This window comes from Tamandua tetradactyla, chromosome 7 (genome assembly GCF_023851605.1).
Source record: "Tamandua tetradactyla isolate mTamTet1 chromosome 7, mTamTet1.pri, whole genome shotgun sequence".
In the NCBI taxonomy this organism is placed as follows: domain Eukaryota; kingdom Metazoa; phylum Chordata; class Mammalia; order Pilosa; family Myrmecophagidae; genus Tamandua; species Tamandua tetradactyla.
The window spans coordinates 174,025,148-174,052,437 of record NC_135333.1 but is presented as its reverse complement, the minus strand read 5'-3'; the positions used below and the strand labels follow the sequence as shown (position 1 = coordinate 174,052,437).

Below are 27,290 nucleotides of genomic sequence, written 5' to 3'. Positions count from 1 at the left end.
CAGAGATATTCACAGGCTGGGTGAATATCTGCACATCTAGAAGCTTTTTACTCAAAAAGATTAAAGCAACAGGCCAAATTATATCATGCTCAAGCCAGTTCAAAAAAATAAATCATGATTCTACAGCACTACAACAACAATTTTACAAGGTAAAATGCCTTGGTAGTGGCGCAAGCTGCTTCTCAGCGAGTCACTAACAGTTTTGGTCATTTAGGTGAATTTCCAATTTCATGGTCATCGGGACTGGTGGGAATTCTTGGCTTCGGTTTTTCTGTCCTTCCTGTCCTGGGCAGGGCCTGGTGCTGGCCTCCCTGGCTTCTCCAGCCTCATCTCTCACCCATTGCCCCATGGGCTGGGCCTCCCTGGCTTCTCCAGCCTCATCTCTCACCCTTTGCCCCATGGGCTGGGCCTCCCTGGAACAGGCCAGTCACTTCCACCCCTCCGTGTCTGGGCCCGTTCTGTTCCCTTCTGGTGGGTGAAAGCCTACTCAACCTTCCGGCCCAGTTGAGAGGTCAGCTCCTCTGTGAGAGGCTGATGGGAGCCGCTCTCTCCCCTCCCCTCCCCTCCAGCAGCAAGTGTGGTCCCAGTCGTGGTATTTTAATTGTGGGCCTTCCTCAAACTCTCAGGCAGCCTATGATGGCCCAAAAGCTACACGTATCATTGCTGCCTCCCCGATAAGTCCCCTGAGCTTGAGGGCCTGGCTGTCGTACTGGACGCTGTCATAGGCAGTGCCTGGCTCAGACCCCAACACAGGAGGTTCTCTGTAAATCCGTATCGCACAGCAGGAGCAAACACTGAAAAATGAGAAGGTTAGTCAATCGCTAAATCATTTTGTTACAGAATCTCATAGAGTTTTATCGGTTGATTTTTTTCTTTTCCCATAAATTTACCTATGCTGACTCAGTCTTTAAACAACTCGAGATGCTTTCATTTAAATTAAGTAACGGTTCATTGTCCCTTAGTAGAGACAGTTTGGTCCTGCCAGAATAAAGAGAAATGTTCAAATAATTTTCCAACATCAGCAATGTTGACATTGTCTTCATAATTTTGAGGATAACAAATTAGAATCACCCAAAATGTGATTTTTAAAACACTGCCCATGTGCCTCCCTCCTCATATGAAGATATGAACCCATAAATATCATCCTAGAGTGTTTTTCTTTTTGCCTAGAATTAGTAATAGAGTTTTGCTAGTTATTGTTAGTGATATCGTGCTTTGGGATTGCTAGGCGGGGTGTAATTTATGAGGTTCCTTCACGTCTTCTCTGCTACTGTGCCTCTGCAGCAGCTCTGTGAAGGAGATGGACAAGCCTCTGTGGGGTCCCCAGAGTAACTGGCAGTGCACACTTGGGGAGTTCTAACCATCTACCCCCAGAAAATTAGTCTTCAAAGGGTTATTTGCTCTCATTTGAAGAAAAGCTACTAGGAAAATAAGTGTTCTCAAAGCTCAGGAATAACTGTGTGCCAGAGTGCCGTGGCCTCCTGGGCCCCCCTGCCAGATGAGTGCCTGTGGACGAGGGAGCGCCAAGACCCTCTTCTGCACTCAAGTTCTGTCATTTAAGATGGGAGACCTCACCCTTGTCCACACTTGCAAATATATATTTTTTAAAAACCCAAAGAATTTCTTCTCTTCTAGTCTTGAAAAATATTTTTCATTGTGTGACACAGGTTCAAACTCTATCTTTTTTTGGTGTTCTTTATTCCCATATTCCCATATAAATTTGAAGTCCTACTGATTTTATGGTCATTTCCTGTTATAAAAAATTCTCTTTAAAAATCAGTAACATTTTCTGGTGTAAAATAAAAGATGAAAACAAAGTAATGTATTATAGATCAGTGTATTTTGACATGGAATGGAGTGCCCACCTCCGTATGGGGAATCACAACGGAAGTAACAGCATAAGCATAGACCGACGTGGGTGTTTTATATTGAAGACTGAATGTCATGAACAGTATAGCTGTCTGGGTTGAGATTTTATGAAACAGTGAACAAATCTTGGTATCGTTTTAGACTAGACACTATATCAGTTTTGAATCAATCTCATGATAATTTTATCCCTAGAAAATTCAATGTATTTTAAAACCATGCAAAAATTGTGTGGCACTTATATGTAAATGGAATTGGTTTCTAAGGCTCTGTAATTATAAAGTCTTTCCTTTTCCCTTATGTGGTTGTCAGGTAGGTGGGGCAAAGCCTGAATGTGTGTGACTGTCTGTGCTGTAAGATGTCTAGAGTCCCGGGCCCCTGGGAGGAGCCCTGCTCCACACAACTTCTGCTTGAATATTCACTGTTCTTTCCTCCTTCCATGTCTTTTCATTATGCTTTTCCTCTTCTGATGTACCCATGCCCTCCTCTCTACCTTTGCATTCTCCAAGGCTCATCACAAATTTCTGCTGTAGGGAGCCTTCAGACCTATATTCTGCCTTAGAATGTGATTATTTGTGTACAGAACTCACGTGGCTTCCCTAAGGTCCTTGACTTTATTTTACACGTCATGACATCTGTTCTCAGTAGTTAGCAGAGACCCTTGCACGTCATGGGTACCCAATAACATTTGTTGAATATAATAACTCTCCAGTGACTCTAATAGAATCCTCATGTATTGGAGCCTTCAACCTTTAAAATTATTCACCACGTGCCTTCCTAGAGCCTAATATGCCTAAATTTCTATGGAAAATATTTCTTTTATGAAGATAAAACAAGAGAGTTGTAGGCAGTAGAGAGTTTTTAGGCTGTTTTGTGGTTGATAGCGACTTTGGATGGCTGCTGTAAGGTCACTCAGTCTGAAAGTTGGTCCTCTCAAATCCTTTGGGTCTTAACTTGGTTTTCCCTGGTAATTCCCAGAATCCAAGATCTGGGGCCCAATATTTTGGGTAGAGAATTATGTTAGGCTTAAGGTGAGCAGAGAGCAAGGGGACATGGCGGTGGGAAGGGAGAGGCTGTGGGTGTGCAGACTGGGGGAAACGCAGGACCCCAGCGGCTCTGGCCTCTGGACAGGCACCAGGGGTTATGGAGCTGCAGGAACTTCAAACATCACAGGACCTGACTTCTCGTCCTTGTTGCCCAACTCCGTAATAAGACCTCTTTTGCCTTGTGGAAAGTAACAGTCATGCTTTAGACTGTACAAAAATGTCTTTTGTACAAAACCCTAAAAATGTATTGGAGACATCTGGTGGTAAATATCACTACCCCTTTTGGGGTTGACTGTTATGAGGATGATAATCACACACAAATGCGTCTTCCTCCATATAGCTTGCTGTTCCCAGTCTAGTCTTTTTATGTGTTTTAGCAATGATGGAAACATTTTCACTCAATTTGAACAAATTTCTATGCTGTAGGTACTCAGTTCGAAACTGATGTTCTTAGTGAAGACTCCAGTGTCTTAGTCTTCTCGTTTCTTGTCGAGGTGTTCATTGCTTCTGTCAGCTTAAAGCCGTGTATACTTGTGCTAGATGGAATTGAAGACTTGACTGGCATCTATGGGATTTCAGGACAGAAGGTAATATCACTTGAAAGTAATGCCTAAGTAAAACTGCCATGTTATAAAACGAAAAGCCCATAGTTTGAGATGCGTACAACACTTTTCCATTGCATTGCATAATTCTGGTTACAGCCAACGCTGCTTATAGGTATCGCTTTACATTTCATTGAACAAATATTTATATAGCAATTACTATGGGCCAGGTGCGATCGTAGAAACTTAAAGAAAATGTGAACCCATTTAATCCTCACCACAGCCCTCTGAGGGAGAGACTGCCATCGTCACCGTTACTTACACGCAGCTAACAGGTAACGTGTCTCAGGCCTGAAGGTAGAAAGCGGTGGCGTTGGAATTCAGACATTCCAGAAACTGTGCCCTTTACCTCTGCCCAGTTCCGCCTCTGTTTTCTATTTTGATTGGGCCTTTATTGAGCCCCTGCCCTACTCTTCATGTTGTGTAGTTTGGTCTGCGTCACCCCGCTGCTCTGACAGTTCCAACTCCCACTCGCTGGCTGGGTCTCGTTCTCCGGTTTGAGGTGATACTGGCTCCGTGGGACTCTACTACTTCTCAGCATCAGCCACTGCTTAGTGGAGCATTTCCCCCAAAAGTTAAAATATAGTTAACAACAAATTGTGTAACCAATACTTGGTCTTTATAGAAAATATGATAAAGAAGATAGAAAAACGTAAATATCACTTGTAGTCTCACCACTGTAAAAATCTTGGTGAAGAGCCCTCTTTTTCCTTTAGGTGTCTCTTTATATTAATGTATTTATGTAAATAAGGTTATAAACCATATTGTTTTTTGTAACCTGCTTTCTAATTTAATATATGGCAACCATTGTATGGTCAAACAACTATTTATGGCTGAGGCCTGTGAGCAAAGACAGACATGGTCCCAACAAAAACATGGAGCTTTTAGACTAGCTACTAACCAGATATTAATGAAACCATCACACAAGTAAGTATAAAATTGCAGTCACGGTGGGTGCTGTCAAGGATAGCCTGGTGTCACGAGACCCTCTGCTGCCGGGCTGTGACCTGCAGGGCCTCCCGGAGGAAGGGCTGGGTGGAGCCCTATGGGCTGGAGGGGCTGGAGGGAGGGGCTGGAGGGTGGAGGGGCCGGAGGGAGGGGCTGGAGGGGCTGGAGGGGCTGGAGGGGCTGGAGGGAGGGGCTGGAGGGCTGGAGGGAGGGGCTGGAGGGGCTGGAGGGGCTGGAGGGAGGGGCTGGAGGGGCTGGAGGGGCTGGAGGGAGGGGCTGGAGGGGCTGGAGGGGCTGGAGGGAGGGGCTGGAGGGGCTGGAGGGAGGGGCTGGAGGGGCTGGAGGGGCTGGAGGGGCTGGAGGGAGGGGCTGGAGGGGCTGGAGGGGCTGGAGGGAGGGGCTGGAGGGAGGGGCTGGAGGGGCTGGAGGGAGGGGCCGGAGGGTGGAGGGGCTGGAGGGGCTGGAAGGAGGGGCTGGAGGGAGGGGCCGGAAGGGCTGGAGGAGCTGGAAGGAGGGGCTGGAGGGGCTGGAGGGAGGGGCTGGAGGGGCTGGAGGGAGGGGCCGGAGGGTGGAGGGGCTGGAGGGGCTGGAAGGAGGGGCTGGAGGGAGGGGCCGGAAGGGCTGGAGGAGCTGGAAGGAGGGGCTGGAGGGGCTGGAGGGAGGGGCTGGAGGGCTGGAGGGAGGGGCTGGAGGGGCTGGAGGGAGGGGCTGGAGGGGCTGGAGGGGCGGAGGGAGGGGCTGGAGGGGCTGGAGGGAGGGGCTGGAGGGGCTGGAGGGAGGGGCTGGAGGGCTGGAGGGAGGGGCTGGAGGGGCTGGAGGGGCGGAGGGAGGGGCTGGAGGGGCTGGAGGGAGGGGCTGGAGGGGCTGGAGGGAGGGGCTGGAGGGCTGGAGGGAGGGGCTGGAGGGGCTGGAGGGGCTGGAGGGGCTGGAGGGGCTGGCCCGCGGTCGGGCGGCCTGTTGGGATGAGAGGGGCGAAGCTTTGGGCCTCTGCCTTTCTAGAGGGTGGATAACGGAGAGGGAAGATGTGCTCAGCAGCATGGCAGGGTAAGCGGCCAGGCAGAGAGCTGCAGAGGCTGTTTCAGTGCTTTTATAGGCATTGGCCACCTTATTCCAGCGTGCACCCGTTTACCTTATGATAGTGCTTCTCCAAGTGACAGCTCTTCAGTGTAGAAAGTCTTCTTTTTCTGTGGAATTGCTCAGTGTTACGCTCAGGTTTCCCTTGGCTGTCACTTGCAGTACATTCTTCAGAGTGTGGGCTTCATTAAATGACTTGTCTGGAGGACTCTCTGTGGTGTCCACACTGTACCATTGCGTTTATAAAGGGTGGGGAGGCACTCGGGTAGGGCTCCATCGAGCGTCCCTTGGTGGTTTCTTTTCACCATGTTGCTCGGTCTCAGAAGTTACTGTCAGTGACCCTGACACCCACCTATGGTACACCTGCTCCCTGTGTCTCGCCTACCAATGTGTGGGGAGCCATTGTGGAACCATTGTCAAAGTAGTTTTAAAGTCTTTAAAGTTTTAGTCTTTGAATCTTGAAGTATCTAGGATAAGTAAATTCGTAGACACAGAAAGTAGATGAGAGGTGACCAGGGGCCAGGGTGGGCTGGGAATGGGGACTTAGTGCTCAGTGGGCTCAGAGTTTCTCTTTGGGGTGATGGAAAAGGTTGGGGACTGGGTGGTGTGGTGGCAGCACAACATTGTGAATGTAATGCTGCGTCGTACATTTAAAACTGGTTAAAATGGATATTTTGTGTTAGATATATATGTTACCACAATACGTTTTAAAAAAACCATCTTTGACTCTCTTCACCAGGCAAAAGATTTTTCCTGGCTGCCGCTCTCACTCTCTCCTCACTGCAGATTTTCATGAGCACCCCCTCTTCCAGCCTGTCCTACAGATCGCTGTCTGCCTGCTCAGACGTGAGGACAGTGGAGCTCATTAGCACAGTAGATGAAGAAGCAAAGCTAAACATCTTCAGACAGCATCTCTTCATTCCCAGCAAAGACCCCTTCCAATAAAGCAAACAAGCTTTGGGGAAGAAGACAAACCTGAATCCTTTGAAACTCACAATCCTAGCCAATGAATTTAAGGAACATAGAATCTACAGAAATGAGTTTCAGTGTATGAAGGAGTACTTGGAGGTGGTCTCTATTCAGGAGCTCTGGGAACTGATTCTGAAACGCTGGATAGAAGACTATAGCTGAACTTCTAAACAAAGAAAGGCAACTTCAGGCACAGTGGCTTCTGGAGAAGGTAGGCCCGGGCTGGAGCCGACAGGCTGCGTGTGAGTCTACGGGGTGAGGAATGGGGAGAAAACCTAGCAGGGTCCCTGCCTGGGGCCAGCAGGAGGGGCGGGAGGTAGGGCTGTCGGATAAAAGGCAGGACTCCCACTTACAATGCATAACAGATAAATGATAAATAATCTTTTAGTGTCAGTATGTCCCGAACACTCCATGGGGCGTACTTATATTAAGATTATTTGAATTACAGATCAACTACAAATACTTTTTAGTATAAGTTTGTTCCATATATTGCATGGAACATATTTATGCTAAAAATAATTTCAGTCATATTTCTCGGGGGTCTTCACAAGTGGGCCTTTATTATTTTCTAATACAGCACAGTCTCCCTTTTGAGCCTTAAGTCCTCCTGAAGGCCGAAACCTAATCTAGTGAATTCAAGTTAATCCTGTCTATTTAGTTTGTTTTCAGTCAGTTCAGGATTCTTTCGGTCCACTGAGGATTTGTGTCCCTCCAGTGACATGGAGGGTTGAGTGAAGAGCCTGGGGCCTTGGGGCTGGGTTGTCGTCTGCTCCTGCTGTCCTCCACCGAGATAGACTTGCCCCAGATGGGCCTCAGACCTTGGTGACCCCCTGTTTCTGGGCTCTGTGAGGATGCCTGTGTGTCTGTCTGTCTGGGGTTTGTTTGATCTGCACAGGCAGGTACCGGGAATCAAACCCAGGTCTCTGGCATGACAGGTGAGAACTCTGCCACTGAGCCACTGTGGCCCACCCAGCAATTTGTCTTTTGATCCTCAAGGCGGACTTTTTTTATTGTGAAATATACCATATATACAAAGAAAAGAAAGAAAAACAGTAATTTTCAAAGATCACTTCCACAAGTAGTTACAGAACAGATTTCAGAGTTTGTTATGGGTTACCATTCCACTAATTCAGATTTTTCCTTCTAGCTGCTCCAAAACACTGGAGGCTAAAAGAAATATCATATAGTGATTCAGCAGTTATACTTGTTTGTTAAATCCTATTTTCTCTTTTAATTCCTTCTTCTCTGTTGGTCCTTCTCCCACTCTATAGGGATCTTTAGGCAATACCCATTCTGACTTTTTCATATCGAGAAGGGGTGTTGACACTAAAGGATGGGGGATGTAATTAGTTGATACACTTGGAGATGCTGATCCCTCTGGGTTTCAGGATTTATTTGGCCTAGGAACCCTCTGGAAATTATAGGTTCCAGAAAGCAAACTTAGTGCATGAAACTTGTATAGACTCTCAGTTAGAACCCTATATGTTCTTAAGAGCGAACAGGTGTGATGTTGGTTGGGGTTTAGCAAACCATGGTAATTAACACTATTTAACTGAAGCTTGCTTGAGAGTAGCCTCCAGAATAGCTCTTGACTCCATTTGATCTCTCTTAGCCACTGATGCCTTATTACACTTCTTTTCCCCCTTTTGGTCTGGAATGCATTGTCAATCCCATAGTGCCAGGCTAGACTCATCCCTGAGAGTCACACCCCATGTTGTCAGGGAGACTATCACCCCTGGATGTCACCCCACGTAGTGGGGAGGGCAATGATTTCCCTTGCCAAGTTGGACCTAGTGAGAGAGAGGCCACATCTGAGCAACAAAAGAGGTTTCCTGGAAGCAACTCTTAGGACATGTCATAGGTAGTCCTAGCTTCTGGACTGCAGAAATAAGTTTCCTAAGGGCAGCCTTAAAATCCAGGGCTTGGCCTGTTTTCTTGGGAGTCCCCAGTGGTTGAGAGGGTACTGGGGTTTCCTAGAGGGGAAGGTTTAATAGTTCCATACATATATATACATATATATATATATATATTTTTTTTTTTCCCTTCAGACCCTTAGGGACTCTACCAGTAGTTTTTAATTATCAGTCCACCGTAGTCTGAGTGGTATCTTGATATTATATTAAGCTGTACAGAATTACAAGGCCTCATTCCTTTTCTGGACTCCAGGCGTTTGGGCTGTTTAACTGAGCTATGCAGACATTGATTTAGTAATTATGTATTCTAGAAATTTTAGGTTCTAGACATAATAACCCTCTCTGCCTTTGGACTCACACGGTAGGTGAAGGTCTGGAGTAGACACATCGTCTTCGACCCTGTATTCGCATTTACGGGTGAAGGTCTGGAGTAGACACATCGTCTTCGACCCTGTATTCGCATTTACAGGTGAAGGTCTGGAGTAGACACATCGTCTTCAACCCTGTATTCACATTTACAGGTGAAGGTCTGGAGTAGACACTTCGTCTTCGACCCTGTATTCGCATTTACAGGTGAAGGTCTGGAGTAGACACATCGTCTTCTGCCCTGTATTCGCATTTACAGGTGAAGGTCTGGAGTAGACTCATCGTCTTTTGCCCTGTATTCGCATTTACAGGTGAAGGTCTGGAGTAGACACATCGTCTTCTGCCCTGTATTCGCATTTACGGGTGAAGGTCTGGAGTAGGCACATCGTCTTCGACCCTGTATTCGCATTTACGGGTGAAGGTCTGGAGTAGACTCATCGTCTTTTGCCCTGTATTCGCATTTACAGGTGAAGGTCTGGAGTAGACACATCGTCTTCGACCCTGTATTCGCATTCACAGGTGAAGGTCTGGAGCAGACACATCGTCTTCTGCCCTGTATTCGCATTTACAGGTGAAGGTCTGGAGCAGACACATCGTCTTCTGCCCTGTATTCGCATTTACAGGTGAAGGTCTGGAGCAGACACATCGTCTTCTGCCCTGTATTCGCATTTACGGGTGAAGGTCTGGAGTAGACACATCGTCTTCTGCCCTGTATTCGCATTCTCAGGTGAAGGTCTGGAGTAGACACATCGTCTTCGACCCTGTATTCGCATTTACAGGTGAAGGTCTGGAGTAGACACATCGTCTTCTGCCCTGTATTCGCATTTACAGGTGAAGGTCTGGAGTAGACACATCGTCTTCTGCCCTGTATTCGCATTTACAGGTGAAGGTCTGGAGCAGACACATCGTCTTCTGCCCTGTATTCGCATTTACAGGTGAAGGTCTGGAGCAGACACATCATCTTCTGCCCTGTATTCGCGTTACCTTCGTCCCACCAGACTGCTTTGTTCTTGTCTCTGGTTGAGGCGTGATCTCTTTTCTGGTCACTTTACCTGTTACCGTAGAGAGCTGTGCTAACGTTCAGGCTGCAGCCCTCCTTTTGTGGGTCTTAGGGGTCACAGAGCTACTAAAGTTCCAGGGAAATACCAGCTGACATACAGAATAGCGCCATGTCCAGAGTCTGGAAATACACTTATAACTGCAGACTCGGTGTGGTTGCTGTAAGGGCTTACAATCTAGGCTCCCATTTTCTTATAAGTATTTTCTGCAAAACACCCTGGTTCAAGGCAGGCTTTTGAGACTCAAAATTTGCTTGCTCAAGCTGTTGTCTCTGCTTTGCTCTTCAAAAGTCTATTTCGAAACTTGGATTTTTCTCTCTGCATTTCTGCTATAACACCCTTTTTTCTTTTTTTTTTTTTACATGGGCAGGCACCGGGAATCGAACCCAGGTCCTCTGGTATGGCAGGCAAATGTTCTTTGCCTGCTGAACCACCCTGGCCCTTTTTAAAATTTTTTTATTGAGCTATCTTCATACACATATATAGTCCATCCAAAGTATATGATCAGTGACTCACAATATCATCACATAGTTATATATTCATTGCCATGATCATTTTTAGAACATTTGCATCACTCCAGAAAAAGAAATAAAAAGAAAAAAGAAAAAAGCTCATGCATCCCATACCTGTTACCCCTCCCTCTCACTGTCCACTAGTATTACAATCTACCCAATTTTTTTACCCCTTATTTTTATATAAATATACAAATAAAAAATATTTATATAAATAAATACCCCCATTACTTATTTATTTATTTTTTCTTATTTTTTTTACTCATCTGTCTGTACCCTGGATAAAAGGAGCATCAGACACAAGGTTTTCACAATCACACAGTCACATTGTAAAAGCTATATTATTAAACAATCATCTTCAGGAAATATGGCTACTGGAACACAGCTCAACAGTTTCAGGTACTTTCCTCCAGGCACTTCAGTACACCATAAACTAAAAAGGGGGTTTATGTATAATGTGTAAGAATAACCTCCAGGATTACCTCTTGACGCTGTTTGAATTCTCTCAGCCATTGAAACTTTATTTTGTCACATTTCTTTTCTCTCCTTTTTGGTGAAGAAGGCTATGCCAGTTTGCAGACTGCTGGAATGTGACATACCAGAACTGGCTTTTAAAAGGGGAATTTAATAAGTTACAAGTTGACAATTCTAAGCCTATGGAAATGTCCAAACTAAGGCATCCAGGAAAAGAGACCTTAGTTCAAGAAAGGCTGACGCATCTGGAACATCTCTTTCAGCTGAGAAGGCACACTGGTCCCTTGCTCCTGGGCTCTGTTGCTTCCAGCCTCTGTTCCTGTGGGGTCCCTCACTTTGCGTCTCTGGGGCTGGCTTTCATCGCTTGGCTTCCCTTGGCTCTCCCCAGGTTCTGACTGTCTCACCATCTCATGGCAGTATTTGCTGGGCTCCACGCATCTCCAAACACTTTGTCTCTGTTCTCCAAATGTCGGCATTTGTGTGAGCTCTGCTCTGAAGTGTCTGTTGGCTCACTCTCTCTCTCTGTCGACTCTCCCTCTGTGAGCTTTGAGTTTTTGTTTCTGGCTCTCTCCAAAATGTTTCCTCTTTTAGAGGATTCCAGTAAACTAATCAAGAACCACCTGGAGAGGGTGGAGTCACATTTCCATCTAATCAAAGGTCACACTCACAATTGGGTATGTCACATCTCTGTGAATATAACCTAATAAAAAAATTTCCAACATACAGTATTGAATTAGCACTAAAAGAAATGGCTACAGATGATTGTATAATGATATAGCTTTCACGGTGTGACTGTTTGATTGTGAAAACCTTGTGTCTGATGCTTCTTTTATCTACCTACCTTGTCAACGGACGAGTAAAAGATATGGAATAAAGATGAATAATAGGGGGAACAAGTGTTAAAACAAATTTAGAGTGAAATGCTTGTGATCGATGAGGGGGAGGGGTGGAGGGTATTGATATGTATGACTTTTTTTCTGTTTTCTTTTTATTTCTTTTTCTGAAGAGATGCAAATGTTCCAAGAAATGATCGTGATGATGAATATGCAACTATGTGATGATACTTTGAATTACTGATTATATATGTAGAACAGAATGATAAAAACTTACGAATGTTCAAAAAATTAAAAATTACAGATCTCAATAAAAAAAAAGAAATGGCTGCTCTCACAGGAGTGAATCAGGATTAAAATATGGCTTTTCTGGGGTACGTAATATTTTCTAACCAGCACAAAGGCTTTCTCAACCCCATGATGTCAGGTCTCAGCTCATCCCTGGGGGATAAGAATCCCACTTTGCCAGGGAGGTTTACACCCATGGGAGTCATGTCCCGTGTAGGATGGGGAAGGCAATGATTCACCTGCCAAGTTGGCTTAGAGAGGCCACATCTGAACAACAAAAAATGCTCTCTGAGCGTAATTCTTAGGCATAATTATAAGTAGGCTTAGCCTATCCTTTGCGGGAATAAGTTTAATAGGGGCAAGTCCCAAGATCGAGGGCTCAGCCTATTGAATTGGTTGTTCCCACTGCTTGTGAGAATATCAGGAATTCCCCAGATGGGGAAGTTTAATATTTCCTCCTTTCTCTCCAGTCCCCCAAGGGGACTTTGCAAATACTTTGTTATTCTCTCCCCAAATTACTCTGGGAGGTATTGGGCTAAACAAGCTGTGGTATATGCATACAGTGGAGTATTATGCAGCTGTAAGACAGAATAAAGTCATGAAGCATATAACAATGCGGATAAGCTTTGAGGACATTATGCTGAGTGAAACTAGCCAGAAACAAAAGGATAGATACTCTATGGTCTCACTAATACGAGCTAACATTAATGAGTGAACTTTGAGAGTTAAAGTTGGAGACACTCCATTCTATCTGGAGATAGAAAGAGGGTAGAGATTGGGCATTTGGTGCTGAATGAGTACAGAATGTGCAACCAGAATGATTGTAAAGATTCAGAAGTGGATAGCGTGATTGCTACCTGATGGTAGCACAGTAAGTCACTGGATGAAGCTGAGTGTGAGCACGGTTGAGGGAGAAGCGCTGGGGGCACGTAAGACACCAGAAGGGAAGATAGAGCAAAGACTGAAATAACTTAGGGATGTGTAAAGTGGACAGTGGTGGTGATTAAATGTTCAAATATAAGAATGTTTTTGCATGAGGGAGAACAAATGATGCCAGCATTGTAGGGGGTTGGAAATGGCTGGCTTACAGGGAGAAGTTCAATCAGTGCAAACTAGGGTCTATAGTCCACAGTAACATTATAATATGCTTCCACTGAATATAACAAAGGTATTATGCCAGAACTAAATGTCAGCAAGGATGGGAGGTATTGGGGGAGGGGGTATGGAATTTTTTGTGGAAGAAAAGGAAATAACAGCCTTTTCTTAAGGGGGGTGAATTTAAAATGGGGCTGGGGTGCAGTGGGTGGAGATGGGAAGTGAAAAGCAGAAAATACTTAGAATGAAAGCCACATTCATTAGTAATTCAACATTATACCCTGCCTCGTTTTTGCTCTAATAAATTTGTATCTTTTTTTTATTAATTAAAAAAAGAATTAACAAAACAATTAGAAATCATTCCATTCTACATGTGCAATCAGTAATTCTTAATAACATCACATAGTTGCATATTCATCATTTCTTAGTACATTTGCATCAATTTAGAAAAAGAAATAAAAAAATAAAAAGACAACAGAATAAGAATTAAAACATTAATAGAAAGAAAAAAAAAAAAACAAAAAACCTATACCTCACATGCAGCTTCATTCAGTGTTTTAACATAATTGCATTACAATTGGGTAGTATTGTGCTGTCCATTTCTGAGTTTTTATATCCAGTCCCGTTGTACAGTCTGTATCCCTTCAGCTCCAATTACCCCTTCTCTCTTTTTTTTTTTTTAATTAATGGAAAAAAAGAAATTAACCCAACATTTAGAAATCATACCATTCTACATATGCAATCAGTAATTCTTAACATCATCACATAGATGCATGATCATCATTTCTTAGTACATTTGCATCGGTTTAGAAAAACTAGCAACATAACCGAAAAAGATATAGAATGTTAATATAGAGACAAAAATAAAAGTAATAATAGTAAAGTCAAAACAAAACAAAACAAAACAAAACAAAAACCTATAGCTCAGATGCAGCTTCATTCAGTGTTTTAACAAGATTACTTTACAATTAGGTATTATTGTGCTGTCCATTTTTGAGTTTTTGTATCTAGTCCTGTTGCACAGTCTGTATCCCTTCAACTCCAATTGCCCATTATCTTACCCTGTTTCTACCTCCTGCTGGACTCTGTTACCAATGACATATTCCAAATTTATTCTCGAATGTCTGTTCACATCAGTGGAACCATACAGTATTTGTCCTTTAGTTTTTGGCTAGACTCACTCAGCATAATGTTCTCTAGGTCCATCCATGTTATTACATGCTTCATAAGTTTATCCTGTCTTAAAGTTGCATAGTATTCCATCGTATGTATATACCACAGTTTGTTTAGCCACTCCTCTGTTGATGGAGATTTCGGCTGTTTCCATCTCTTTGCAATTGTAAATAACGCTGCTATGAACATTGGTGTGCAAATGTCCGTTTGTGTCTTTGCCCTTAAGTCCTTTGAGTATATTCCCAGCAATGGTATTGCTGGGTCGTATGGCAATTCTATATTCAGCTTTTTGAGGAACCGCCAAACTGCCTTCCACAGTGGTTGCACCATTTGACATTCCCACCAACAGTGGATAAGTGTGCCTCTTTCTCCGCATCCTCTCCAGCACTTGTCATTTTCTGTTTTGTTGATAATGGCCATTCTGGTGGGTGTGAGATGATATCTCATTGTGGTTTTGATTTGCATTTCTCTAATGGCCAGGGACATTGAGCATCTCTTCATGTGCCTCTTGGCCATCCATATTTCCTCTTCTGGTAGGTGTCTGTTCAAGTCTTTTTCCCATTTTGTAATTGGGTTGGCTGTCTTTTTGTTGTTGAGATGAACAATCTCTTTATAAATTCTGGATACTAGACCTTTATCTGATATGTCATTTCCAAATATTGTCTCCCATTGTGTAGGCTGTCTTTCTACTTTCTTGATGAAGTTCTTTGATGCACAAAAGTGTTTAATTTTGAGGAGCTACTATTTATTTATTTCCTTCTTCAGTGTTCTTGCTTTAGGTTTAAGGTCCATAAAACCGCCTCCAGTTGTAAGATCCATAAGATATCTCCCAACATTTTCCTCTAACTGTTTTATGGTCTTAGACCTAATGTTTAGATCTTTGATCCACTTTGAGTTAACTTTTGTATAGGGTGTGAGAGATGGGTCTTCTTTCATTCTTTTGCATATGGATATCCAGTTCTCTAGGCACCATTTATTGAAGAGACTGTTCTGTCCCAGGTGAGTTGGCTTGACTGCCTTATCAAAGATCAAATGTCCATAGATGAGAGGGTCTATATCTGAGCACTCTATTTGATTCCATTGGTCGATATATCTATCTTTATGCCAATACCATGCTGTTTTGACCACTGTGGCTTCATAATATGCCTTAAAGTCAGGCAGTGCGAGACCTCCAGCTTCGTTTTTTTCCCTCAAGATGTTTTTAGCAATTCGGGGCACCCTGCCCTTCCAGATAAATTTGCTTATTGGTTTTTCTATTTCTGAAAAATAAGTTGTTGGGATTTTGATTGGTATTGCATTGAATCTTTAAATCAATTTAGGTAGGATTGACATCTTAACTATATTTAGTCTTCCAATCCATGAACACGGTATGCCCTTCCATCTATTTAGGTCTTCTGTGATTTCTTTTAACAGTTTTTTGTAGTTTTCTTTGTATAGGTTTTTTGTCTCTTTAGTTAAATTTATTCCTAGGTATTTTATTCTTTTAGTTGCAGTTGTAAATGGGATTCGTTTCTTGATTTCCCCCTCAGCTTGTTCATTACTCGTGTAGAGAAATGCTACAGATTTTTGAATGTTGATCTTGTAACCTGCTACTTTGCTGTACTCGTTTATTAGCTCTAGTAGTTTTGTTGTGGATTTTTCCGGGTTTTGGACGTATAGTATCATATCGTCTGCAAACAGTGATAGTTTTACTTCTTCCTTTCCAATTTTGATGCCTTGTATTTCTTTTTCTTGTCTAATTGCTCTGGCTAGAACCTCCAACACAATGTTGAATAATAGTGGTGATAGTGGACATCCTTGTCTTGTTCCTGATCTTAGGGGGAAAGTTTTCAATTTTTCCCCATTGAGGATGATATTAGCTGTGGGTTTTTCATATATTCCCTCTATCATTTTAAGTAAGTTCCCTTGTATTCCTATCTTTTGAAGTGTTTTCAACAGGAAAGGATGTTGAATCTTGTCAAATGCCTTCTCTGCATCAATTGAGATGATCATGTGATTTTTCTGCTTTGATTTGTTGATATGGTGTATTACATTAATTGATTTTCTTATGTTGAACCATCCTTGCATACCTGGGATGAATCCTACTTGGTCATGATGTATAATTCTTTTAATGTGTTGTTGGATTCGATTTGCTGGAATTTTATTGAGGATTTTTGCATCTATATTCATTAGAGAGATTGGTCTGTAGTTTTCTTTTTTTGTAATATCTTTGCCTGGTTTTGGTATGAGGGTGATGTTGGCTTCATAGAATGAATTAGGTAGTTTTCCCTCCACTTCGATTTTTTTGAAGAGTTTGAGGAGAATTGGTACTAATTCTTTCTGGAACGTTTGCTAGAATTCACATGTGAAGCCATCTGGTCCCGGACTTTTCTTTTTAGGAAGCTTTTGAATGACTAATTCAATTTCTTTACTTGTGATTGGTTTGTTGAGGTCATCTATGTCTTCTTGAGTCAAAATTGGTTGTTCATGCCTTTCCAGGAACCCGTCCATTTCATCTAAATTGTTGTATTTATTAGCGTAAAGTTGTTCATAGTATCCTGTTATTACCTCCTTTATTTCTGTGAGGTCAGTAGTTATGTCTCCTCTTCCATTTCTGATTTTATTTATTTGCATCCTCTCTCTTCTTCTTTTTGTCAATCTTGATAAGGGCCCATCAATCTTATTGATTTTCTCATAGAACCAACTTCTGGTCTTATTGATTTTCTCTATTGTTTTCATGTTTTCAGTTTCATTTATTTCTGCTCTGATCTTTGTTATTTCTTTCCTTTTGCTTGCTTTGGGATTAGTTTGCTGTTCTTTCTCCAGTTCTTCCAAGTGGACAGTTAATTCCTGCATTTTTGCCTTTTCTTCTTTTCTGATATAGGCATTTAGGGCAATAAATTTCCCTCTTAGCACTGCCTTTGCTGCGTCCCATAGGTTTTGATATGTTGTGTTTTCGTTTTCATTCGCCTCTAGGTATTTACTAATTTCTCTTGCAATTTCTTTTTTGACCCACTCGTTGTTTAAGAGTGTGTTGTTGAGCCTCCACATATTTGTGAATTTTCTGGCATTCCGCCTATTACTGATTTCCAACTTCATTCCTTTATGATCCGAGAAAGTGTTGTGTATGATTTCAATCTTTTTAAATTTGTTAAGACTTGCTTTGTGACCCAGCATATGGTCTATCTTTGAGAATGATCCATGAGCACTTGAGAAAAAGGTGTATCCTGCTGTTTGGGATTTAATGTCCTATAAATGTCTGTTAAGTCTAGCTCCTTTATAGTAATATTCAGATTCTCTATTTCTTTATTGATCCTCTGTCTAGATGTTCTGTCCATTGATGAGAGTGGTGAATTGAAGTCTCCAACTATTATGGTATTTGTGTCTATTTCCTTTTTCAGTGTTTGCAGTGTATTCCTCACGTATTTTGGGGCATTCTGGTTCGGTGCATAAATATTTATGATTGTTATGTCTTCTTGTTTAATTGTTCCTTTTATTTGTATATAGTGTCCTTCTTTGTCTCTTTTAACTGTTTTACATTTGAAGTCTAACTTGTTGGATATTAGTATAGCCACTCCTGCTATTTTCTGGTTGTTATTTGCATGAAATATCTTTTCCCAGCCTTTCACTTTCAACCTATGTTTATCTTTGGGTCTAAGATGTGTTTCCTGTAGACAGCATATAGAAGGATCCTGTTTTTTAATCCATTCTGCCATTCTATGTCTTTTGATTGGGGAATTCAGTCCATTAACATTTAGTGTTATTATTGTTTGGATAATATTTTCCTCTACCATTTTGCCTTTTGTATTATATATATCATATCTGACTTTCCTTCTTTCTACACTCTTCTCCATACCTCTCTCTTCTGTCTTTTTGTTTCTGACTCTAGTGCTCCCTTTAGTATTTCTTGCAGAGCTGGTCTCTTGGTCACAAATTCTCTCAGTGACTTTATGTCTGAGAATGTTTTAATTTCTCCCTCATTTTTGAAGGACAATTTTGCTGGATATAGGAGTCTTGGTCGGCAGTTTTTCTCTTTTAGTAATTTAAATATATCATCCCACTGTCTTCTAGCCTCCATGGTTTCTGCTGAGAAATCTACACATAGTCTTATTGGGTTTCCCTTGTATGTGATGGATTGTTTTTCTCTTGCTGCTTTCAATATCCTCTCTTTCTCTTTGACCTCTGACATTCTAACTAGTAAGTGTCTTGGAGAATGCCTATTTGGGTCTAATCTCTTTGGGGTGCGCTGCACTTCTTGGATCTGTAATTTTAGGTCTTTCATAAGAGTTGGGAAATTTTCAGTGAAAATTTCTTCCATTAGTTTTTCTCCTCCTTTTCCCTTCTCTTCTCCTTCTGGGACACCCACAACACGTATATTTGTGCGGTTCATATTGTCCTTGAGTTCCCTGATACCCTGTTAAAATTTTTCCATTCTTTTCCCGATAGTTTCTGTTTGTTTTTGGAATTCAGATGTTCCATCCTCCAAATCACTAATTCTATCTTCTGTCTCTTTGAATCTATCATTGTAGGTATCCATTGTTTTTTCTATCTTTTCTACTTTGTCCTTCACTTCCATAAGTTCTGTGATTTGTTTTTTCAGTTTTTCTATTTCTTCTTTATGTTCAGCCCATGTCTTCTTCATGTCCTCCCTCAATTTATCGATTTCGTTTTTGAAGAGGTTTTCCATTTCTGTTCGTATATTCAGCATTAGTTGTCTCAGCTCCTGTATCTCATTTGAACTATTGGTTTGTTCCTTTGACTGGGCCATATTTTCAATTATTTGAGCGTGATCCGTTATCTTCTGTTGGCGTCTGCGCATTTAGACAGATTTCCCTGGGTATTGGATCCAAAAGTTTGGAAGATTTTTCTGTGAAATCTCTGGGTTCTGTTTTTCTTATCCTGCCCAGTAGGTGGCGCTCGTGGCACACGTTTGTCTGCGGGTCCCACCAGTAAAAGGTGCTGTGGGACCTTTAACTTTGGAAAACTCTCGCCGTCCGGGAGGTTTGCTAGCCGAAGCATCTTGGAAGAGTTCGAGCCGGCCCGGGGTCCGAACACGGGGAGGGTTGCTGGCCGCCGCAGCCTGGGAAAGCGCCCGTTCAAATTTCCTAGTTGCCCGGGTGACAAGCGTGGCGGGAGGGCGCCAGCGGCAGCGGCCCGCCCGGGAGAGTGCACGTTCCCAGGGAGTCACGGGTTTGGAAGGGGCCTCCCCCACCCGTCACCGTTCTCCGCGACCTGGGGATTTCTGATCCAATTCTCTCAGTTGGTCCGGGGGGCCGCGCGTGGTGTGGGCGCCAGCCGCGGCGGTTTCAGGGGACCGCCTGTCCAATTCTCCCAGCCGGCCCGGGAAGGGGGAAGGGAGTGACTCCGGCCGCTTGCCGCCCCGCCCGGTGAAGCCCGCGCGCCTCCGCGATCTCACCCGAGCTGCTTCTCTCAGCCAGCCAGCCGTTCCAGGATGGGGTACGCTGTCTTTTTTATCTCTGTTGTGGCTTTGGGCGCTGTTCTGTATCGTTTCTACTCCCCTAGTAGCTGTCCTGGAGAAGAAACTAAGATCCGTGCGTCTTACTAAGCCGCCATCTTCTCCGGAAGTCCCCTAAATTTGTATCTTTACGAAGAAAATTGACTTCAAATTTAGTATGTCTTTCCCGCTACCTCTCAGGAGGTGGAAACAGGGTCTCTTTGCCCTGGAAGAACCACTCAGACCAAGTGGCCCATGGCTCTGCTACCCCACCTCTCTAGGAGTAGGCAGAGCTCCTTCTCCCAGCTGACTCCCCCTCCCAGCACTGACCGCCTGACCCCACTCAGGTTCAGGATGCCCAGCCACGGGTGAGCATCAGAGGAGGCTTGTATGGCTGCGGTTGAACAGCTGCCTTTGCTTAAAGGTTGCAGGTGCTTTGGGCTCCTTCCCCAGTCCTAGCACAGGAAATCAACTCTGAAGAGTAAACCATGCTGTTCCTTCTCTCAGGAGTCTTCAGGGTCTGTTTAGAGTTGTTTGGTGAGAAAGCCCGTGAGAAATCCACCTACGGTAGAAAAGGTGAAGGCACAGAGGAGAAATGATGAGTTGGCTCAAGTGGTGTGTTTGATCATGTGATGGGAGGACAATCATATGGCAAAACCTCTCACACCCATAAATGTAAATTTGGTGTTTGGAAACCTTTTCTGCAGAAAGTTTTCTGCAGAAATGATTAGTGTAATAGTTGGCAAGCTTGTCAGTTTGTGACCATATTTCTGGATGTGTTGTGAAAATACACATGAAACTTAATGGTTATGGGTGTGGGCTCTGTCTGGGTTCAGATCCCAGTCCTACACTTAATAGCCGTAAGACTCTGGGTACTTGCTTCATTTGCAAGATAGGGGCCGTTCTAGTATTTACCCATAAGTTGGTTAATCATGCAAAACATTTAGAATGATATCTGGCACTTGTTAGCTATTATTTTTATCATCATCGTCGTGATGTTGTCTGCCTAGGGCTGGATGGCTGGGTGGCCGACGCACTGTGCTTGTTGAGCATCTCCCATTGTGGCTTGGCTGAGGATGAGATACTGCAGCTTTTGGACATGCTTGGCTACAGGACTCACTACAAAGTGACCACGCTGCACTGGGCTGCCTTCCGCAGTGCCACCAAGCAGTGGATCCAGGAGAAGCCCACTGGCCTTCTGTACTTCCCGCACCAGTCCCTGCAAAATGCTGTGGAGTGGAAGCTTCTCAGTAAGTCTTTGATCTGTGCAAATACCTACTGAGTAATGGGAAGGGAGAGTCACAGGCAATGGAGAGCTTGTAGTAGGGTTTCTTGAGTAGAAATGAATCTATAAATATGTATGAAAATGGTTGATTAAATTAGGAGTTGTGTGGAGACCTGACTTAAATGGCTTAACACTCCAGGGTTTGCTCTCTCATGTGATGTGCTTCTGTAGGCAGGTAATCCAGGGCTGCTCTGTTGGCTCCATGAAGTCATCTGCGGCTCAGCTCCATCTGGTGCTCTTGGCTGCTGGAGCACCAGCCTTTGCATTTTAAGCAATGGGAAGGAAGACTGGAGGAAGAAAGGATATTGGGGGAGGAGGTATGGGATTCTTTATGGAAGAAAAGGAGCTTTTCCAGAAGTTTCACACGAACGTTTCCTCTTATGTCTCTTTAACCCAAACTTAGTGACTCACCCACACCTAGATACAAGGGAGGCTGGGAAATAGAGGTTTCAGCTGGGTGCTTTGCTTCCTTATCACCTTGTTATTCAAGATGTAGTGGAGAGGCTGGAGGGAACTGCCTGAAAATGTAGAGCCGTGTTCCAGTAGCCATGTTTCTTGAAGATGATTGTATAATGATATAGCTTTAACTAAAGGTGGATTCTGTCACTAACAAAAAGAGAAAATGGCTATTGAGTGGGAACTACCAGTCTCTGCCCCAATTGTGAGATCAAATTCTTTTCCCCTTCTAAAAAGGACTGAATCTGAGTTAGGGAAACTGTGGCAATCACAGACACCTGCTGACCTAGAAGCAGCACCCTGGATGACAATTACTTGTACAGAGAACTCTGGGTCTAAGGACTTGGAAGATCTTTAAATCACAGCCTCTGGGGAGATTCTAAGCTATGTGCAAATCTCATTTTAAGTTTACTGTATTCCTTTTTACTTTCTTTTTTTGCAGATAAATTCTTTTTTTACTAGTTTTCTTCTATTCCCACCATGTTTTAAAATTACATGGTGTGAAGGGGGACTGCAGACCTCGGAATGAGGATGTTCTTAAATTTAATGTCAGCTCTTCTGTTCACTTGCTCTGTTGCAACTCACTCACTTTCTCCATTTTCCTGAGAATGATAACACTCTCGAGGTTCAGGGAATAAAGGGTCATGATGTGACTTTAAATCCTGGGTACCTGCTGCACTCCTTTTCTGCACTGTATGCCCCCAAATGAAGCACTGCTCACAGTATTCTCATCAGAAAATAGGTTTCCATGCTTCAGAATCAGGCTGCAAATAGGAGTCTTAGCTAGGAGTTCTGGGAACCCTAATAGAAGAATTCATGGGCATGAGAGACGAACCCATCCCACAATGATATAAAAGGTCCAGAAACCCAGGGCTATATAATCCTTGAGCTATTGTGATTATTATTATTATTTTTTTGTAAAAGGCTAACTTTTGACATGTTTTTTTTCAAATGTCCTATTAATTATTTGAGTCAAGCTGGTCTCCTTTAGCTACATGCATCCATCATGCTTCTTTCCTTTGAAATTAGTATTCCATCTAGCAGCATATTCAGTTTGTAACCTAGATTACTCTTACCCAAAATTGTCTAGTCTAGAGTGACTCTGTGGTCCTGGGCTGTGAAGGAAGCAGCCTCATTCCCCTCCACCCCCCTTTTTAAAAAAAAATTTTAATTTTATTTTTTTAAATACCAGAAAACACCAAGCAAATGCAAACATTCCTATTTTGATCATTCCGTTCCTACATATATAATCAGTAATTCACAATATCATCACATAGTTGCATATTCATCATCTTGTTCATTTCTTGGAACATTTGCATCTATTCAGAAAAAGAAATAAAATGAAAACAGGAAAAAAATTTATACATACCATACCCCTTACCCCTCCCTTTCATTGATCACTAGCATTTCAAACTAAATTTATTTTAACATTTGTCCCCCCTATTATTTATTTTTATTCCATATGTTCTACTCTTCTGTTGACGAGGTAAATAAAAGGAGCATCAGACACAAGGTTTTCACAATCACACAGTCACATTGTGACAGCTGTATCATTATACAATCATCATCAAGAAACATGGCTACTGGAACACAGCTCTACATTTTCAGGCAGTTCCCTCCAGCCTCTCCATTACATCTTGGATAACAAGGTGATATCTACTTAATGGGTAAGAATAACCTCCAGGATAACTTCTCGACTGTGTTTGGAGTCTCTCAGCCATTGACACTTTGTCTCATTTCACTCTTCCCCCTTTTGGTCGAGAAGGTTTTCTCAATCCCTTTATGCTGAATCTCAGCTCATTGTAGGCTTTCTGTCCCACATTACCAGGAAGATCCACACCCCTGGGAGTCATGTCCCACATAGACAGGGAGAGGGTGGTGAGTTTGCTTGCTGTGTTGGCTGGAGAGAGAAGCCACATCTGAGCAATAAAAGAGGTTCTCTTGGGGGTTACTCTTAGGCCTAATTTTAAGTAGGCTTGGCCTATCCTTTGTGGGGTTAAGTTTCATATGAACAGACCCCAAGACTGGGGGCTCAGCCTATAGCTTTGGTTGTCCATACTGCTTGTGAGAATATCAAGAATTCAACTTGGGGAAGTTGAATTTTCCCCTGTTCTCACCATTCCCCGAAGGGGACTTTGCAAATACTTTTTTATTCACTGTTCAAATCACTCTGGGATTTATCAGGGCATTACTCTGGACAAACCAACAAAATCTCATGTCCTATTCAAGGTTCCATGTACTTCTTGTGTTCAATTAAGCTGTCTCCATAAGTTATATTAGGAAATGCGCTAGTCAAAATATAAATTTTGTACAAAATAAACATTTTTTGCTTTAGCCTCACACATAAGTTGAAATTTTAAAATATTAATTACCATCTATTTTCAGCTCCTTGCAGTAATGACATTCCTTTGTTCTTCCTCATGCAAAAACATTTTTTAAATTTGTACATTTAGTCACTATCATTATTCACTCTAGGCATTCCTAGATTATACCATCTCAGTCTTTATCGTCCGTCTTTCTTTCTGATTTCATTTGTGCCCCCGACCCTCCTCCCTCTATCCTCATTCCCCGTTTGACACTAACATTGCAGATTGGACACACATGCCCTGTGTTTGTGTGGGGTGCATGTTGGTGGGGCTGCAAAGGAATAGGGCAGAGAGGAGAGAAATGCTCTCCTGGTGGCTCTAAGCCACTATCATACCTAGTTAAAACTGGTCATAAGAGCCACCAATGTTTAGTGCTTCCGCTGTGCCAGGCATTTTGTATATATTATTTCACTTATTTCTTGTGCAACTGAAACATTCCCACACTAGGGTAATTCCTATGGACTCCACTTATACTCACCAGACCCTAGAAAGTCTTCATCTGCTCTAGCGTCTCCTGGACTCACCCACCTATTGGCTGTACACACCACACGGAATCTCTTCTGGTTTCTGTGTACTAATGTTGGTGCCGCACAGCTGCCCCTGCTGGCATTGTTCACGTTGTGAAATCCTTTGCTACTTCGTGTTGAAGGTCCCTGTTTTAGTCCCCAGCTGCTACAGCAAATACCAGAAAATGGATATTAACAGCAGGTTTCGGAAGCTAGAAGGCTTGCTTCCTGCCAGTGCCCGTGTCTTCTGGCCGGCCTGCGACCCTTGGGGCTCTTTGGCTTTTTCATCACATGGCAGTGTACCTGGTGGCATCCTCTTTCTCTTCCGGGTTCTGTGGACTTGCAGCTTCTGGCTGTTCCTGGTCTCTCACCTCTGACTCTCACTGTGCTGACATAGGGATCCAGCAGTCTAGAGAACAGCCCAACCCGAGTCGGGTGGGCCACATCTTCACCGGAGTAGCATCTTGAAGAGATCTTATTTCCAGCGTGTCCACACCACTGGAATGCGGACCAAGACCAAGAACGCGCTCACACTGGGGTGCCAGGCCCTCTCCTGTTGTCCCCGCGCAGCCACCTCCCCAAGGTGCCAGGGCAGTGCTGGTTCAGCACAAGTGGGAGAAGGTGTGCCCTGGGAGACCCGAGCACCACGCCTCCTTCCTCCCAAACCGCACCCTTCTCAGGCTCTCAGGGAGCTCTTCTGGAAGAGCGCCTTTTGTTTCTTCCTGTAACCCTTCACCCTGCAGGAGGTCCCCCACATCCAGTCTACGAAGCCCATTTTTTCAACCCGTGTGAAGTGGAGAGAATTAGTGGTTCTGAAGCCAGACCTTTTTTTGGAGGTGAACCCTGACTTTTCCACTTACTAGTTGAGTGGCCTTGGTCATGTAATTTTACCAGTCTGCCCCAGATACCTCATCTGTAAGATAATAATTATGCCAACCTCATGGATTGTTGCTTGTGAGCATTCAATGAGTTAATTCATGTAACATAGAAGAATGCCTGGTCCACAGTGAATTCTCAAAAATCTTAGCCATTGTTAATTCTTCCTTTGTTTTCTTTGTGCATCTCCCCTGTGGCCATGCCCACCGTCTTTCCCAAGGCAAACCCTGTGCTTCAGGCAGTGGTCCTGAGTTCTGTGGACCTAAGGATTGCACTGTTTCATCAGACACCCCCAAGCAGGCCCGAGCTCCCTGGGCCACTCCAGTCGCATGCAATAGATGTTTTGAATGAACGCATAGCTATTCCTGGGTCTGGTGTTTTAGGCCTGTGCTTTCTAGCAGCCTCTATCTGTTGTCCTGAGAGTCGGTGTCTAACCTCAGCTTCTAGCGTCAGCTGGGATGGAATTAGGAGTTGGGTGGCTGAGCACAAGGGAGAAGGAGCGGTGACACTGGGTCATGGGACAAGAGTGGCCTTGTTTCACCCTGTCCCTGTCTCACTCCCAGGTCTGCATGCTGTTTGGCAAGCCACCACTTTTCCTTCTGAAAGTCACCATGGTGTCAATAAATGATTGTGTGTGTGTGTGTGTGTTTGTGAGGCAATGCAATGTATTGGTTAAGAGTGAAGGCTCTGGAGTCTGTTAAAACGTGTGACCTAGCACAACATGCTTAACTCTCTAAGCTTCAGTTTCTCATCTGCAAAATGGGAATAATAACAGTATTTTTCTTAAGAATATTAAGAACTTAATCCATGCGTGGTACTTAATACAGCATCTTGCACAATGATGTGTGCTTGTGGCAGGTCATTAGAGCTGATTGGGAAATACTTCCGGCATCCCCCACATCATGGGCTGCAATTCCTGGCTGCCTTCTGGAGCAGCCTTGGGAGGGTGTGAGTACCTGCAGATGACAGAGGAAGCCCTGTAAAATAAGAGTCCTCAGGGGACTTGCCCCTGGTTGGAACTAGTTCTGTCCAGTGAGTTGTGAGAGGTGACGGGCAACATAGAGTGGTGGCTCTTCTCTCCTCCAGCTGGCCTGGTTCCTGGATTGAGGAGACTGCATTGGAATTCTAGGCAGACTGTGATGGCCATAATAGACCTGGGCTGTTTTAAACCACTGAAGTTTTGGGGTTTTCAGCATTGCATAGTCTGGCCCATCCTGAGTGATAATAGCATTACCTAAATGCCAACCATTAAGTTTGTCAGTGAGAACCGTGCTGTACTTTGTGTGCAGAGATGAGCCGTCACTCACATCCCACATGCTGCAGAGGGCCAGTCACGTCAGCAGGTTTGAACCCTGCTTCTCCCAGTCACCAGGCATGTTCTAACCGGGGGTGAGTCACCTGGGGTCTACGGTTTTAAATAGCTTCATTTGTCATCTGCAGCTATTCATACTTCTTGCAAGGCTATTTTGTAAAAATGATAAAATCAAATGTGGTGTTTAATATGAAGATATTTTGTACATTTTAAGCATGTGCTTAACATTCCAAATCTTGAACTCAGGGTATTATTTGTCCCAGTTGTCTTTCTCCGTCACTCCCTGCCCCCCTTTCCCAATGTACTGCCCACAAAAATGCCTTTGCCACACACGGTGGGGAGGAAAAGCATTCTTTTCTTCCGTGGGTCCCTCAGTGCTGTGCACGTCAGCCAGGCACATCTGCACACTCCGGCGTAGATGACGCAGCGTCCAGGTGGATGGCCTGGAAACTGTTTCAGCAGAAATGCAGAGTGGTCGTTGAACACGGGCTCCCTTCTGTAAGAGCTCTTCCGAGAGCTGGGCTTGGTATGTGTCCTAGTCCGCAAGCTGCTGGAATGCAACATCCCAGAAATGGAACAGCTTTCTGAAAGGGGAATTTAATAACAACTCTAAGGCCATGAAAATGTCCAAATCAAGGCAAGGCTATATGAGTGTCCAAATTAAGGCATCCAGGGAAGATGCCTGGGTTCAAGAAGGATTTCTCTCCAGGCTTCTCCAGTCGCTTCCCCAAGGGTGCTGTCTTTCTTCATCTCTAATGGTCTCTGCCTCCGGTGGCTCTGCCGGTTCTGTGGCTCTAAAGCTTTTTCCAAAATGGTTCTCTCTTAAAGGGCTCCAGGA

General features: G+C 43.7%; 1 pseudogene across 1 annotated transcript in view; it reads left to right on the top strand.

Moving 5' to 3' along the window:
* Positions 1-21,431, top strand: part of LOC143690738 (putative tetratricopeptide repeat protein 41) — a 39,277-nt pseudogene extending 17,846 nt beyond the window's left edge. Inside the window, exons 2-4 of the transcript XR_013179165.1 lie at positions 3,339-3,499; positions 6,276-6,716; positions 20,662-21,431. The product of XR_013179165.1 is annotated as a putative tetratricopeptide repeat protein 41 (transcript). The remainder of the gene's footprint in view (positions 1-3,338; positions 3,500-6,275; positions 6,717-20,661) is intronic.
* Positions 21,432-27,290: the final 5,859 nt, after the last annotated feature.